This window comes from Rhamphochromis sp. 'chilingali' (assembly GCF_963969265.1).
Source record: "Rhamphochromis sp. 'chilingali' genome assembly, chromosome: 1".
Lineage (NCBI taxonomy): Eukaryota > Metazoa > Chordata > Actinopteri > Cichliformes > Cichlidae > Rhamphochromis > Rhamphochromis sp. 'chilingali'.
Genome location: NC_137929.1, coordinates 58134896 through 58148046, shown reverse-complemented (window position 1 = coordinate 58148046; position 13151 = coordinate 58134896).

Sequence of the window (13151 nt, the reverse complement as noted above, 5' to 3'; positions counted from 1 at the left end):
CGTAAACAGCCACTCTGATTGGTGGATTTAAATTCGGCAGCTCTCTCCCTCTGTGTCTGTCTGTGTGTGTGTGTGTGTGTGTGTGTGTGTGTGTGTGTGTGTGTGTGTGTTTAGTGGGAGAGAGAGAACCCTACCCTTATTTGGCAGCATGTCATTGTAGGATTTAAATTGAATATAGTTAGACTGATTGACTGGATTAGAGCCTGTGTTTGTGTGTCCCTCTCTGCATTTCTGTTTCAATATGCCTCCATATTTGTAATTTTGTAAGTTATTGCTATTCTGCTAAATCATAGTATTTCTGGTACTTTTCGGTACTTGTGCTAAATACAGTATTTCTGCTAAATTATAGTATTTCTGCTTTATTATACTATTTGTGCTAAAACATAGTATTTCTACTAAATGTAGTATTTCTGCTTTTTATACTATTTGTGCTAAATTATAATATTTCTGCTTTTTATACTATTTGTGCTAAATTATAATATTTCTGCTTTTTATACTATTTGTGCTAAAACATAGTATTTCTACTAAATGTAGTATTTATGCTTAATCATACTATTTCTGCTTTTTATAGAATTTGTTCTTAATATAGTATTTCTGCTTTTTATAGAATTTGTGCTTAATATAGTATTTCTGCTTTTTATAGGATTTGTGCTTAATATAGTATTTCTGCTAAATTATAGTATTTCTGCTTTTTATAGTATTTGTGCTAAAACATAGTATTTCTACTAAATGTAGTATTTATGCTTAATCATAGTATTTCTATATATTTCTGCTAGGTCCCCAGGCAGCCAATCCTCTGTGAGGACTTAGACATTCAAATTTTCAAATCAGGGCCTGCACGGTTTCCCAGCCAATCATATATGTGTCCTGAGGCATTCAAATTTGCATATTGGGGCCTTCATGGCTTCTAAGCCAGCCAATCATATCTGAGGGCTGAGGAATTCAAATCCACAAATCAGGGCCTGCACGGCTTCCCAGCCAGCCAATCATATATGTGGCCTCAGGCATTCAAATTTGCATATTGGGGAATTCGTGGCTTCTAAGTCAACAAGTCATCCATGTCGTATATCTCTAAAAATTCACATTTTAATGATAAATTGTTAACACTGGAAGATTCCCCCATCTCTTCTGAACAAAACGGTGTAAGAATGACCGCTCTAGCCCCTACGGTTAGGAAATTATGGTCATTTGTTTGAGGGGAGTCGTCACTATGAGAAATAGACTGCAAAAATCCTGTGTGTCTCTGTGCTGCGTGTGTAAACAGAAGCACCTGTTTTGGAGGGAAAGAGTGCACAGGCTCTCTGATTGGTGGATTCAAATTCAGCAGCTCCCAGGCTGACCTAGAAACTCACTTTTCTCTCCCTGTGTGTGTGTGTGTGTGTGTGTGTGTGTGTGTGTGACAGAGAGAGAGAGAGAGAGAGAGAAAGGCTTTTAATGGGATGATCTCATTCTAAGATTCAAATTCAATATATTTAGACTGGTTGACTGAATTGGATCTTGTGTGTGTGTCTCTCTGTGGATGTGTGTTTTCTTATGTGTACATATTTGTGATTGTGTGGCTGTTATAGATTTTTTTGCTGATTTTTTTCATTTAACAAGTATAGTTGAGGGACCTTCAGCATGTTCATCATTTTTTCAGCTGTCCATTTTTGCTTTTCCAATTTTTCTGTTTAAGTTATTACTATTGTGCTAAATCATACTATTTCTGCTATTTTATAAGATTTGTGCCAAATACCGTATTTCTGCCAAATATAGTATTTCTGATTAATTATAGTTTTTTCTACCAAATCATAGTACAGTATTTCTGCTTTTTATAGGGTTTGTGCTTAATATAGTATTTCTGCTAAATTATAGTATTTCTGCTTTTTATAGTATTTGTGCTAAATTATAGTATTTCTGCCAAATTATAATATTTGTGCTAAAACAGTCTTAATTTAAAATTACAATATTCATAGTTCATCACAGTGTCTCTGGTAAATCACAATATTTCTGCTCTGTTGTACTATTTTTCTAAATCATAGTGTTTCTGTAATGTTTAAGTATTTTTGGCTAAATATATTCTTTCTGTTATCTTATACTATTTCTCCTAAATTCTTGTATTTTTGAGAAGTTATCATGTTTCTGGTAAGTTACAATATTTCTGCTAAGTTCTGCTATGCTATTGTATCTCTGCCAAGTATTATGTTTCCTCTAAGATATTGCAGTTCTGCTAAGTTATTCCATTTTAGCAAACTTCTTTTGCTTCTGCAAAGTTTTTACAATTTCTGCAACTTTTCAGCTTTTTCAGCTACTTTTTGCATACAGCTTCAGCTTTAAGCATCCACACTGCATTTTCGCAGGAAATGCAAATTTTTCTAGTTATTATTGTGTGGATGCTTTAAGCATCCACACTCTTGAGTTCCTCTTGGGACTTCCGTACACTTTTTGGCACTTAACTACTTCCACAATTTTCAGCCGATTTTCACCGTTCAAATTTTAAAATATTCTGCTATTTCTGCTAATTCCTGCTATGTCTTTTGGTATTTTTCACTATTATACTTTTTAAAATATTAAGCTTAATTTGTCCCATTGAAATGAATGGGAAACTTCTGCAATTCGGCTAAAATTTGCTTGTTTCTGAAACTTAACTACTTCCTCATATTTTCACGTAGAACAACCATTCAAACTTTAAAATGTTCTCAAATTATTGGGCTATTCAGGTATGATTCAGCTTTTTCAAATCTTTTACCGTTTTACCTTTATGCCTCTTAAAGTTTTCAGTTGCAAAATTGTGATTTTTCACAAAATACATGCGTTGTCATGGTTGCTATGCACTTGGCTTCCAGTGTGCCACTGAAGGTTTTGCAGTCTTCTCTTCATGTCCGAACAACTTCTTGCTACTTGCTCAATCTTCACTCAACTTCCACAAATTATACATCAAAACATAGGTATTTTTGCTGGGTTTCCGAAAATGTCACTATCATTGTTGTGGTATTCATAGAACTTTCGCAAATCTCCTCAGACCAACACAATGTCGGAAAACTCTCCATATAAAGTCAATGGAGAGTTTGTTCAAAATCACCGCTGCATTTCTGTAATGAGAGGCATATTCGAATCGTCATATCTCCTTAACGAAGCAAAGTTAAGACATGAGGCTTGTCCCGGTATATCTTCAGACACTCGTGACGCTCACAATTCAAGAATTTCTTTCTCACGTATTACCGTTCTGAAATGAGTTGGACTTGTTTGAGGGTAGGAAATTCGTCCGTCGCTCAGATTTCTTCAGATTTCAAACCCTGGAAATGAACCACTTTTTTCTCTCGTCATAACTTTTTGTTGGATTTCCACAGAGACCTGAAAATTTCCATGACTATTCACCAAAGCCTGCTGTCTCTTACGGTGAAAGAATGATATTGATACTCCAAATAGATTTCGAGTTACAAAGCGTTGTTTGAGGGCAAGTCAAGCCAGTTTTTGCTTCGCTCTACTCAGTTATGGTGCATTAGAAGTCAAATATCTTTAATAATTCACATTTTAATGATAAATTGCCAACACTGGAAGATTCCCCCATCTCTTCTGAACAAAACGGTGTAAGAATGACCGCTCTAGCCCCTACGGTTAGGAAATTATGGTCATTTGTTTGAGGGGAGTCGTCACTATGAGAAATAGGCTGCAATAATCCTGTGCCTCTCTGTGCTGCATGTGTAAATAGATGCACCTGTTTTGGCGGGAAAAAGTACACAGGCTCTCTGATTGGTGGATTCAAATTCAGCAGCTCCCAGGCTGACCTAGAAACTTACTTCTCTCTCCCTGTGCATTTTTTTGCTGATTTTTTCATTTAACAAGTATATTTGAGGGACCCTCAGCATGTTCAGCATTTTTTCAGCTGTCCATTTTGCTTTTCCAATTTTTCTGTTTAACTTATTACTATTGTGCTAAATCATACTATTTCTGCTATTTTATAAGATTTGTGCAAAATATAATATTTCTGCCAAATATAGTATTTCTGATTATTTATAGTTTTTCTACTAAATCATAGTACAGTATTTCTGCTTTTTATAGGATTTGTGCTAAAACATAGTATTTCTACTAAATGTAGTATTTATGCTTAATCATACTATTTCTGCTTTTCATAGAATTTGTGCCTAATATAGTATTTCTGCTAAATTACAGTATTTATGCTTTTTATACTATTTGTGCTAAAACATAGTATTTCTACTAAATGTATTTATGCTTAATCATACTATTTCTGCTTTTGATAGGATTTGTGCCTAATATAGTATTTCTGCTTTTTATAGGATTTTTGGTCAAACATAATATTTCTACTAAATGTAGTGTTTATGCTTAATCATACTATTTCTGCTTTTTATAGGATTTGTGCTTAATATAGTATTTCTGCTAAATTATAGTATTTCTGCTTTTTATAGTATTTGTGCTAAAACATAGTATTTCTACTAAATGTAGTATTTATGCTTAATCATAGTATTTCTATATATTTCTGCCAGGTCCCCAGGCAGCCAATCCTCTGTGAGGACTGAGCCATTCAAATTTTCAAATCAGGGCCTGCACGGCTTCCCAGCCAATCATATATGTGTCCTGAGGCATTCAAATTTGCATATTGGGGCCTTCATGGCTTCTAAGCCAGCCAATCATATCTGAGGGCTGAGGAATTCAAATCCACAAATCAGGGCCTGCACGGCTTCCCAGCCAGCCAATCATATATGTGGTCTGAGGCATTGAAATTTGCATATTGGGGAATTCGTGGCTTCTAAGTCAACAAGTCATCCATGTCATATATCTCTAAAAATTCATATTTTAATGATAAATTGTCAACACTTGAAGATTCCCCCATCTCTTCTGAACAAAACGGTGTAAGAATGACCGCTCTAGCCCCTACGGTTAGGAAATTATGGTCATTTGTTTGAGGGGAGTCGTCATTATGAGAAATAGACTGCAATCCGGTTGTTCAGTGATGACGCGATGAATCCTACTTCCGGGTCTAAAGTAGTCTGCGTTTAATATGGCATTTGTGTTGTTAACATGTTTAATGTTATGTATTTTCTTCTATTTGATCTCAAAAAGCTCCTAAAACAGTCAGCGATCACTGTTGACCTCCCTCGGCTTTTATTACCGCTAATCATTTATTTAAGCTCAGTTTTTAAAACCTTAGGATGTAACTACAGCCCAGCCCATGCAGCAGTATATGAATGACTAACCTCGTATTGTGGATGGATTATCTCAGTTGTTCTCCTGGCTGAAGTTTGGTCCGTTTACAGCATCCTGCCATGCAATTACATTTGTTCCTGACCACCGAGAACACTCACGGTAACTTTTATCAAGTGGAAAAAAAGTTAGCTTGTTTATATTATGCTAACATAGCTGTGTCGCTAGCGGTCACGTAGCACATCATTATATACCAGCTAGCCAAACTTCAGTAACCCTACAAACGTCACTGCTGTTTAGCTTTCTGTCTTCATTTATGTTGGAAGTGATAACAGAGCTGTACGTTTTAATTTGTTTCCAAAACCCCGCAGTCAGGACATGCTATATTGTATTTAGATAGAAGCTAGCGAGCTAACTCCCTGCTAACTTCTAACTCCGTTAAATGTCATAAATTCTGTTTTCATGGATGCCTGGATGTTAAACTCAATTGTTACACCTGGTAGAGCAGAACGCTGATCATTTTATTAAAGATGAAAGACTTTAGACAGTTTTTCAACTCACAGTAATGCCATAGTGATCGTTTGATATATGGACCTGCAGCGGAGTTTAGACCCAGACACGGCTAGTGACGTCAGACTGAACAACCGGATAATCCTGTGTCTCTCTGTGCTGCGTGTGTAAATAGATGCACCTGTTTTGGCGGGAAAAAGTGTACAGGCTCTCTGATTGGTGGATTCAAATTCAGCAGCTCCCAGGCTGACTGAGCTAGAAACTTACTTCTCTCTCCCTGTGTGTGTGTGTGTGTGTGTGTGTGTGTGTGTGTGTGTGTGTGTGTGTGTGTGTGTGTGTGTGTGTGTGTGACAGAGAGAGAGAGAGAGAGAGAGAGAGAGAGAGAGAGAGAAGGCCTTTTAATGGGATGATATCATTCTAAGATTCAAATTCAATATATTTGGACTGGTTGACTGAATTGGATCTTGTGTGTGTGTCTCTCTGTGCATGTGTGTTTCCTTATGTGTACATATTTCTGATTGTGTGGCTGTTATATATTTTTTTTGCTGATTTTTTTCATTTTACAAGTATATTTGAGGGACCCTCAGCATGTTCAGCATTTCTTCAGCTGTCCATTTTGCTTTTCCAATTTTTCTGTTTAACTTATTACTATTGTGCTAAATCATACTATTTCTGCTATTTTATAAGATTTGTGCTTAATATACTATTTCTGCTTTTAATAGGATTTGTGCTTAATATACTATTTCTGCTTTTTATAGGATTTGTGCTTAATATAGTATTTCTGCTAAATGTAGTATTTATGCTTAATCATACTATTTCTATATATTTCTGCCAGGCAGCCAATCCTCTGTGCGGACTCAGACACATATCACATATCAGGGCCTGCACGGCTTCCCAGCCAGCCAATCATGTCTGAGGTCTTCCGTTTCCTCTCTCGTCATATCTCAGCGACGGTTGTACAAAGAGCAATGAAAATCGCAGTCAAAGTACACCAAAGTCCGCTGATTCACCCAGTACAAGAATTATGCCTCTAGTCCACCTAGTTTTTGAGTTACACAACGTTTTGTAACTCCAAAAAACGGCGTTTTTCGCCTCTCACCGGGATCTAATTCTGACTGCTCATCACCCTGTTTTTCAAAACGGCTCCTCTCTTTCCCAGCGGCGCAGTTGGTAATGACACGGGTCTGCAAGCCAAAGATCGTGGGTTTGATTCCACCTTGGTCAACATGTTTTTTTCCCTACAAATTAATACACTGTCACAGACCAGTAATTCATATTCATCATTTATTACAATTCTGCAAACTTTTATGATTTTACCAGCTTTTCTAATATGGACCTCACATTCTTAACACTCCATGGCACAAATACTCTTCCCTTTAGGCTCTGTGTATGTGTGTGTGTGTGTATCAATATTTCTCCCATTTTAAAGTATTACTCCTCCATAATTGTATTTCTGTTAAATCAAAGTACTTTTACTACATCTTAGTACTTCTGCTCAATCATAGTATTTCTGCTAAATCATTGTTATTATGCTATATTGTAGTATTTCTGCTCAATCATACTATTTCTACTATATTATATTTTTCTTTCTAAATATAGCATTTCTGCTATATAATTGTATTTCTGCTATGTTATAATATTTGTGCTAAACCAGAGTATTTGTGCTGTATCATAGTATTTCTGCCAAATTATAATATTTGTGCTAAAACATAGTCTTAATTTAAAATTACAATATTCATAGTTCATCACAGTGTCTCTGGTAAATCACAGTATTTCTGCTATGTTGTACTATTTTTCTAAATCATAGTGTTTCTGTAATGCTTAAGTATTTTTGTCTAAATATATTCTTTCTGTTATCTTATACTATTTCTCCTAAATTCTTGTATTTTTGAGAAGTTATGTTTCTGGTAAGTTACAATATTTCTGCTAAGTTCTGCTATGCTATTGTATTTCTGCCAAGTATTATGTTTCCTCTAAGATATTGCAGTTCTGCTAAGTTATTCCATTTTAGCAAAGTTCCTTTGCTTCTGCAAAGTTTTTACAATTTCTGCAACTTTTCAGCTTTTTCAGCTACTTTTTGCATACAGCTTCAGCTTTAAAGCATCCACACTGCATTTTCGCAGGAAATGCAAATTTTTCTAGTTATTATTCTAGTTGCTTCCGTACACTTTTCGCCGTTAAACTACTTCCACAATTTTCAGCCGATTTTCACCGTTCAAATTTTAAACTATTCAGCTATTTTTGCTCTTTCCTGCTATGATTTTTGCTATTTTTAACTATTATACTTTTTAAAATATTCCACTTTTTTCCTTTAATTTGTCCCATTGAAATGAATGGGAAACTTCAGCAATTCTGCTAAAATTTGCTTGTTTTTGAAACTTAACTACTTCCTCATATTTTCACCTAGAACAACCATTCAAACTTTAAAATGTTCACAAATTATTGGGCTATTCAGGTATGATTCAGCTTTTTCAAATCTTTTACTGTTTTACTTTTATGCCTCTTAAAGTTTTGAGTTGCAAAATTGTGATTTTTCACAAAATACATGTGTTGTTATGGTTGCTATGCTCTTGGCTTCCAGTGTGCCACTGAAGCTTTTGCAGTCTTCTCTTCATGTCCGAACAACTGTTTGCTACTTGCTCAATTTTCACTCAACTTCCACAAATTATACATCAAAACGTAGGTATTTTTTCTGGCTTTCAGAAAATGTCACTATCATTGTTGTGGTATTCATAGAACTTTCGCAAATCTCCTCAGACTAACACAAGTTCAGAAAACTCTCCATATAAAGTCAATGGAGAGTTTGTTCATAATCACCGCTGCATTTCTGTAATGAGAGGCATATTCGAATCGTCATATCTCCTTAACGAAGCAAAGTTAAGACATGAGGCTTGTCCCGGCATATCTTCAGACACTCCTGACGCTCACAATTCAAGAATTTCTTTCTCAACTATTACCGTTCTGAAATGAGTTGGACTTGTTTGAGGGTAGGAAATTCGTCCTTCGCTCAGATTTCTTCAGATTTCAAAGTCTGGAAATGAACCACTTTTTTCTCTCGTCATAACTTTTTGTTGGATTTCCACAGAGACCTGAAAATTTCCATGATTGTTTACCAAAGCCTGCTGTCTCTTACGGTGAAAGAATGATATTGATACTCCAAACAGATTTCAAGTTACAAAGCGTTGTTTGAGGGCAAGTCAAGGCAGTTTTTGCTTCGCTCTACTCAGTTATGGTGCATTAGAAGTCAAATATCTTTAATAATTCATATTTTAATGATAAATTGTAAACACTGGAAGATTCCCCCATGTCTTCTGAACAAAACGGTGTAAGAATGACCGTTCTAGCCCCTACGGTTAGGAAATTATGGTCATTTGTTTGAGGGGAGTCGTCACTATGAGAAATAGACTGCAATAATCCTGTGCCTCTCTCTGCTGCGTGTGTAAAAAGATGCACCTTTTTTGGCGGGAAAACGTAAACAGCCACTCTGATTGGTGGATTTAAATTCGGCAGCTCTCTCCCTCTGTGTGTGTGTGTGTGTGTGTGTGTGTGTGTGTGTGTGTGTGTGTGTGTGTGTGTTTAGTGGGAGAGAGAGAACCCTACCCTTATTTGGCAGCATGTCATTGTAGGATTTAAATTGAATATAGTTAGACTGATTGACTGGATTAGAGCCTGTGTTTGTGTGTCCCTCTCTGCATTTCTGTTTCAATATGCCTCCATATTTGTAATTTTGTAAGTTATTGCTATTCTGCTAAATCATAGTATTTCTGGTACTTTTCGGTACTTGTGCTAAATACAGTATTTCTGCTAAATTATAGTATTTCTGCTTTATTATACTATTTGTGCTAAAATATAGTATTTCTACTAAATGTAGTATTTCTGCTTTTTATACTATTTGTGCTAAATTATAATATTTCTGCTTTTTATACTATTTGTGCTAAATTATAATATTTCTGCTTTTTATACTATTTGTGCTAAAACATAGTATTTCTACTAAATGTAGTATTTATGCTTAATCATACTATTTCTGCTTTTTATAGGATTTGTGCCTAATATAGTATTTCTGCTTTTTATAGGATTTGTGCTTAATATAGTATTTCTGCTAAATTATAGTATTTCTGCTTTTTATAGTATTTGTGCTAAAACATAGTATTTCTACTAAATGTAGTATTTATGCTTAATCATAGTATTTCTATATATTTCTGCCAGGTCCCCAGGCAGCCAATCCTCTGTGAGGACTTAGACATTCAAATTTTCAAATCAGGGCCTGCACGGTTTCCCAGCCAATCATATATGTGTCCTGAGGCATTCAAATTTGCATATTGGGGCCTTCATGGCTTCTAAGCCAGCCAATCATATCTGAGGGCTGAGGAATTCAAATCCACAAATCAGGGCCTGCACGGCTTCCCAGGCAGCCAATCATATATGTGGCCTCAGGCATTCAAATTTGCATATTGGGGGAATTCGTGGCTTCTAAGTCAACAAGTCATCCATGTCGTATATCTCTAAAAATTCACATTTTAATGATAAATTGTTAACACTGGAAGATTCCCCCATCTCTTCTGAACAAAACGGTGTAAGAATGACCGCTCTAGCCCCTACGGTTTGGAAATTATGGTCATTTGTTTGAGGGGAGTCCTCACTATGAGAAATAGGCTGCAATAATCCTGTGCCTCTCTCTGCTGCGTGTGTAAAAAGATGCACCTGTTTTGGCGGGAAAAAGTACACAGGCTCTCTGATTGGTGGATTCAAATTCAGCAGCTCCCAGGCTGACCTAGAAAGTTACTTCTCTCTCCCTGTGCATTTTTTTGCTGATTTTTTCAATAAACAAGTATATTTGAGGGACCCTCAGCATGTTCAGCATTTTTTCAGCTGTCCATTTTGCTTTTCCAATTTTTCTGTTTAACTTATTACTATTGTGCTAAATCATACTGTTTCTGCTATTTCATAAGATTTGTGCTTAATATAGTATTTCTGCTTTTAATAGGATTTGTGCTTAATATAGTATTTCTGCTTTTTATAGGATTTGTGCTTAATATAGTATTTCTGCTAAATTATAGTATTTCTGCTTTTTATAGTATTTGTGCTAAAACATAGTATTTCTACTAAATGTAGTATTTATGCTTAATCATAGTATTTCTATATATTTCTGCCAGGTCCCCAGGCAGCCAATCCTCTGTGAGGACTGAGAAATTCAAATTTTCAAATCAGGGCCTGCACGGCTTCCCAGCCAATCATATATGTGTCCTGAGGCATTCAAATTTGCATATTGGGGCCTTCATGGCTTCTAAGCCAGCCAATCATATCTGAGGGCTGAGGAATTCAAATCCACAAATCAGGGCCTGCACGGCTTCCCAGCCAGCCAATCATATATGTGGTCTCAGGCATTCATATTTGCATATTGGGGAATTCGTGGCTTCTAAGTCAACAAGTCATCCATGTCATATATCTCTAAAAATTCACATTTTAATGATAAATTGTTAAGACTGGAAGATTCCCCCATCTCTTCTGAACAAAACAGTGTAAGAATGACCGCTCTAGCCCCTACGGTTAGGAAATTATGGTCATTTGTTTGAGGGGAGTCGTCACTATGTGAAATAAACTGAAAGAAGTAGGTCTATGTCTCTGTGCTGCGTGTGTAAAAAGATGCACCTGTTTTGGCGGGAAAACGTAAACAGCCTCTCTGATTGGTGGATTCAAATTCAGCAGCTCCCAGGCTGACCTAGAAACTTAGTCCTCTCTCCCTGTGTGTGTGTGTGTGTGTGTGTGTGTGTGTGTGTGTGTGTGTGTGTGTGTGTGTGTTTAGTGGGAGAGAGAGGACCCTGCCCTTATTTGACAGCATGTCATTGTAGGATTTAAATTGAACATAGTTAGACTGGTTGACTGGATTAGAGCCTGTGTTTGTGTGTCCCTCTGTGCATTTGTGTTTCAATAAGTTATTACTATTCTGCTAAATCATAGTATTTCTGGTACTTTTCGGTACTTGTGCTAAATACAGTATTTCTGCTAAATCATACTATTTCTGCTTTTCATAGGATTTATGCCTAATATAGTATTTCTGCTAAATTATAGTATTTCTGCTATTTTATAGGATTTGTGCCTAACACAGTATTTCTGCTAAATTATAGTATTTCTGCTTTTTATAGGATTTGTGCCTAACATAGTATTTCTGCTAAATTATAGTATTTCTGCTTTTTATACTATTTGTTCTAAATTATAGTATTTCTGCTTTTTATAGGATTTGTGCTTAATATAGTATTTCTGCTAAATTATAGTTTTTCTTCTTTTTATAGTATTTGTGCTAAAACATAGTATTTCTACTAAATGTAGTATTCATGCTTAATAATAGTATTTCTATATATTTCTGCCAGGTCCCCAGGCAGCCAATCCTCTGTGAGGACTGAGACATTCAAATTTTCAAATCAGGGCCTGCACAGTTTCCCAGCCAATCAAATAAGTGTCCTGAGGCATTCAAATTTGCATATTGGGGCCTTCGTGGCTTCTAAGCCAGCCAATCATATCTGAGGGCTGAGGAATTCAAATCCACAAATCAGGGCCTGCACGGCTTCCCAGCCAGCCAATCACATATGTGGTCTCAGGCATTCAAATTTGCATATTGGGGAATTCGTGGCTTCTAAGTCAACAAGTCATCCATGTCATATATCTCTAAAAATTCATATTTTAATATTAAATTGTCAACACTTGAAGATTCCCCCATCTCTTCTGAACAAAACGGTGTAAGAATGACCGTTCTAGCCCCTACGGTTAGGAAATTACGGTCATTTGTTTGAGGGGAGTCGTCACTATGAGAAATAGACTGCAAAAATCCTGTGTCTCTCTGTGCTGCTGCGTGTGTAAACAGATGCACCTGTTTTGGTGGGGAAAAGTGCACAGCCTCTCTGATTGGTGGATTCAAATTCACCAGCTCCCAGGCTGACCTAGAAACTTACTTCTCTCTCCCTGTGTGTGTGTGTGTGTGTGTGTGTGTGTGTGTGACACAGAGAGAGAGAGAGAGAGAGAGAGAGAGAGAGAGAGAGAGAGAGAGAGAAAGGCTTTTAATGGGATGATCTCATTCTAAGATTTAAATTCAATATATTTAGACTGGTTGACTGAATTGGATCTTGTGTGTGGGTCTCTCTGTGCATGTGTGTTTCCTCATGTGTACATATTTGTGATTGTGTGGCTGTAATAAATTTTTTTGCAGATTTTTGTCATTTAACAAGTATATTTGAGGGACCCTCAGCATGTTCAGCATTTTTTCAGCTGTCCATTTTCCTTTTCCAATTTTTCTGTTTAACTTATTACTATTGTGCTAAATCATACTGTTTCTGCTATTTTATAAGATTTGTGCTTAATATACTATTTCTGCTTTTATAGGATTTGTGCTTAATATAGTATTTCTGCTAAATGTAGTATTTATGCTTAATCATACTATTTCTGCTTTTCATAGTATTTGTGCTTAATATAGTATTTCTGCTAAATTTAGTATTTCTGATTAATTA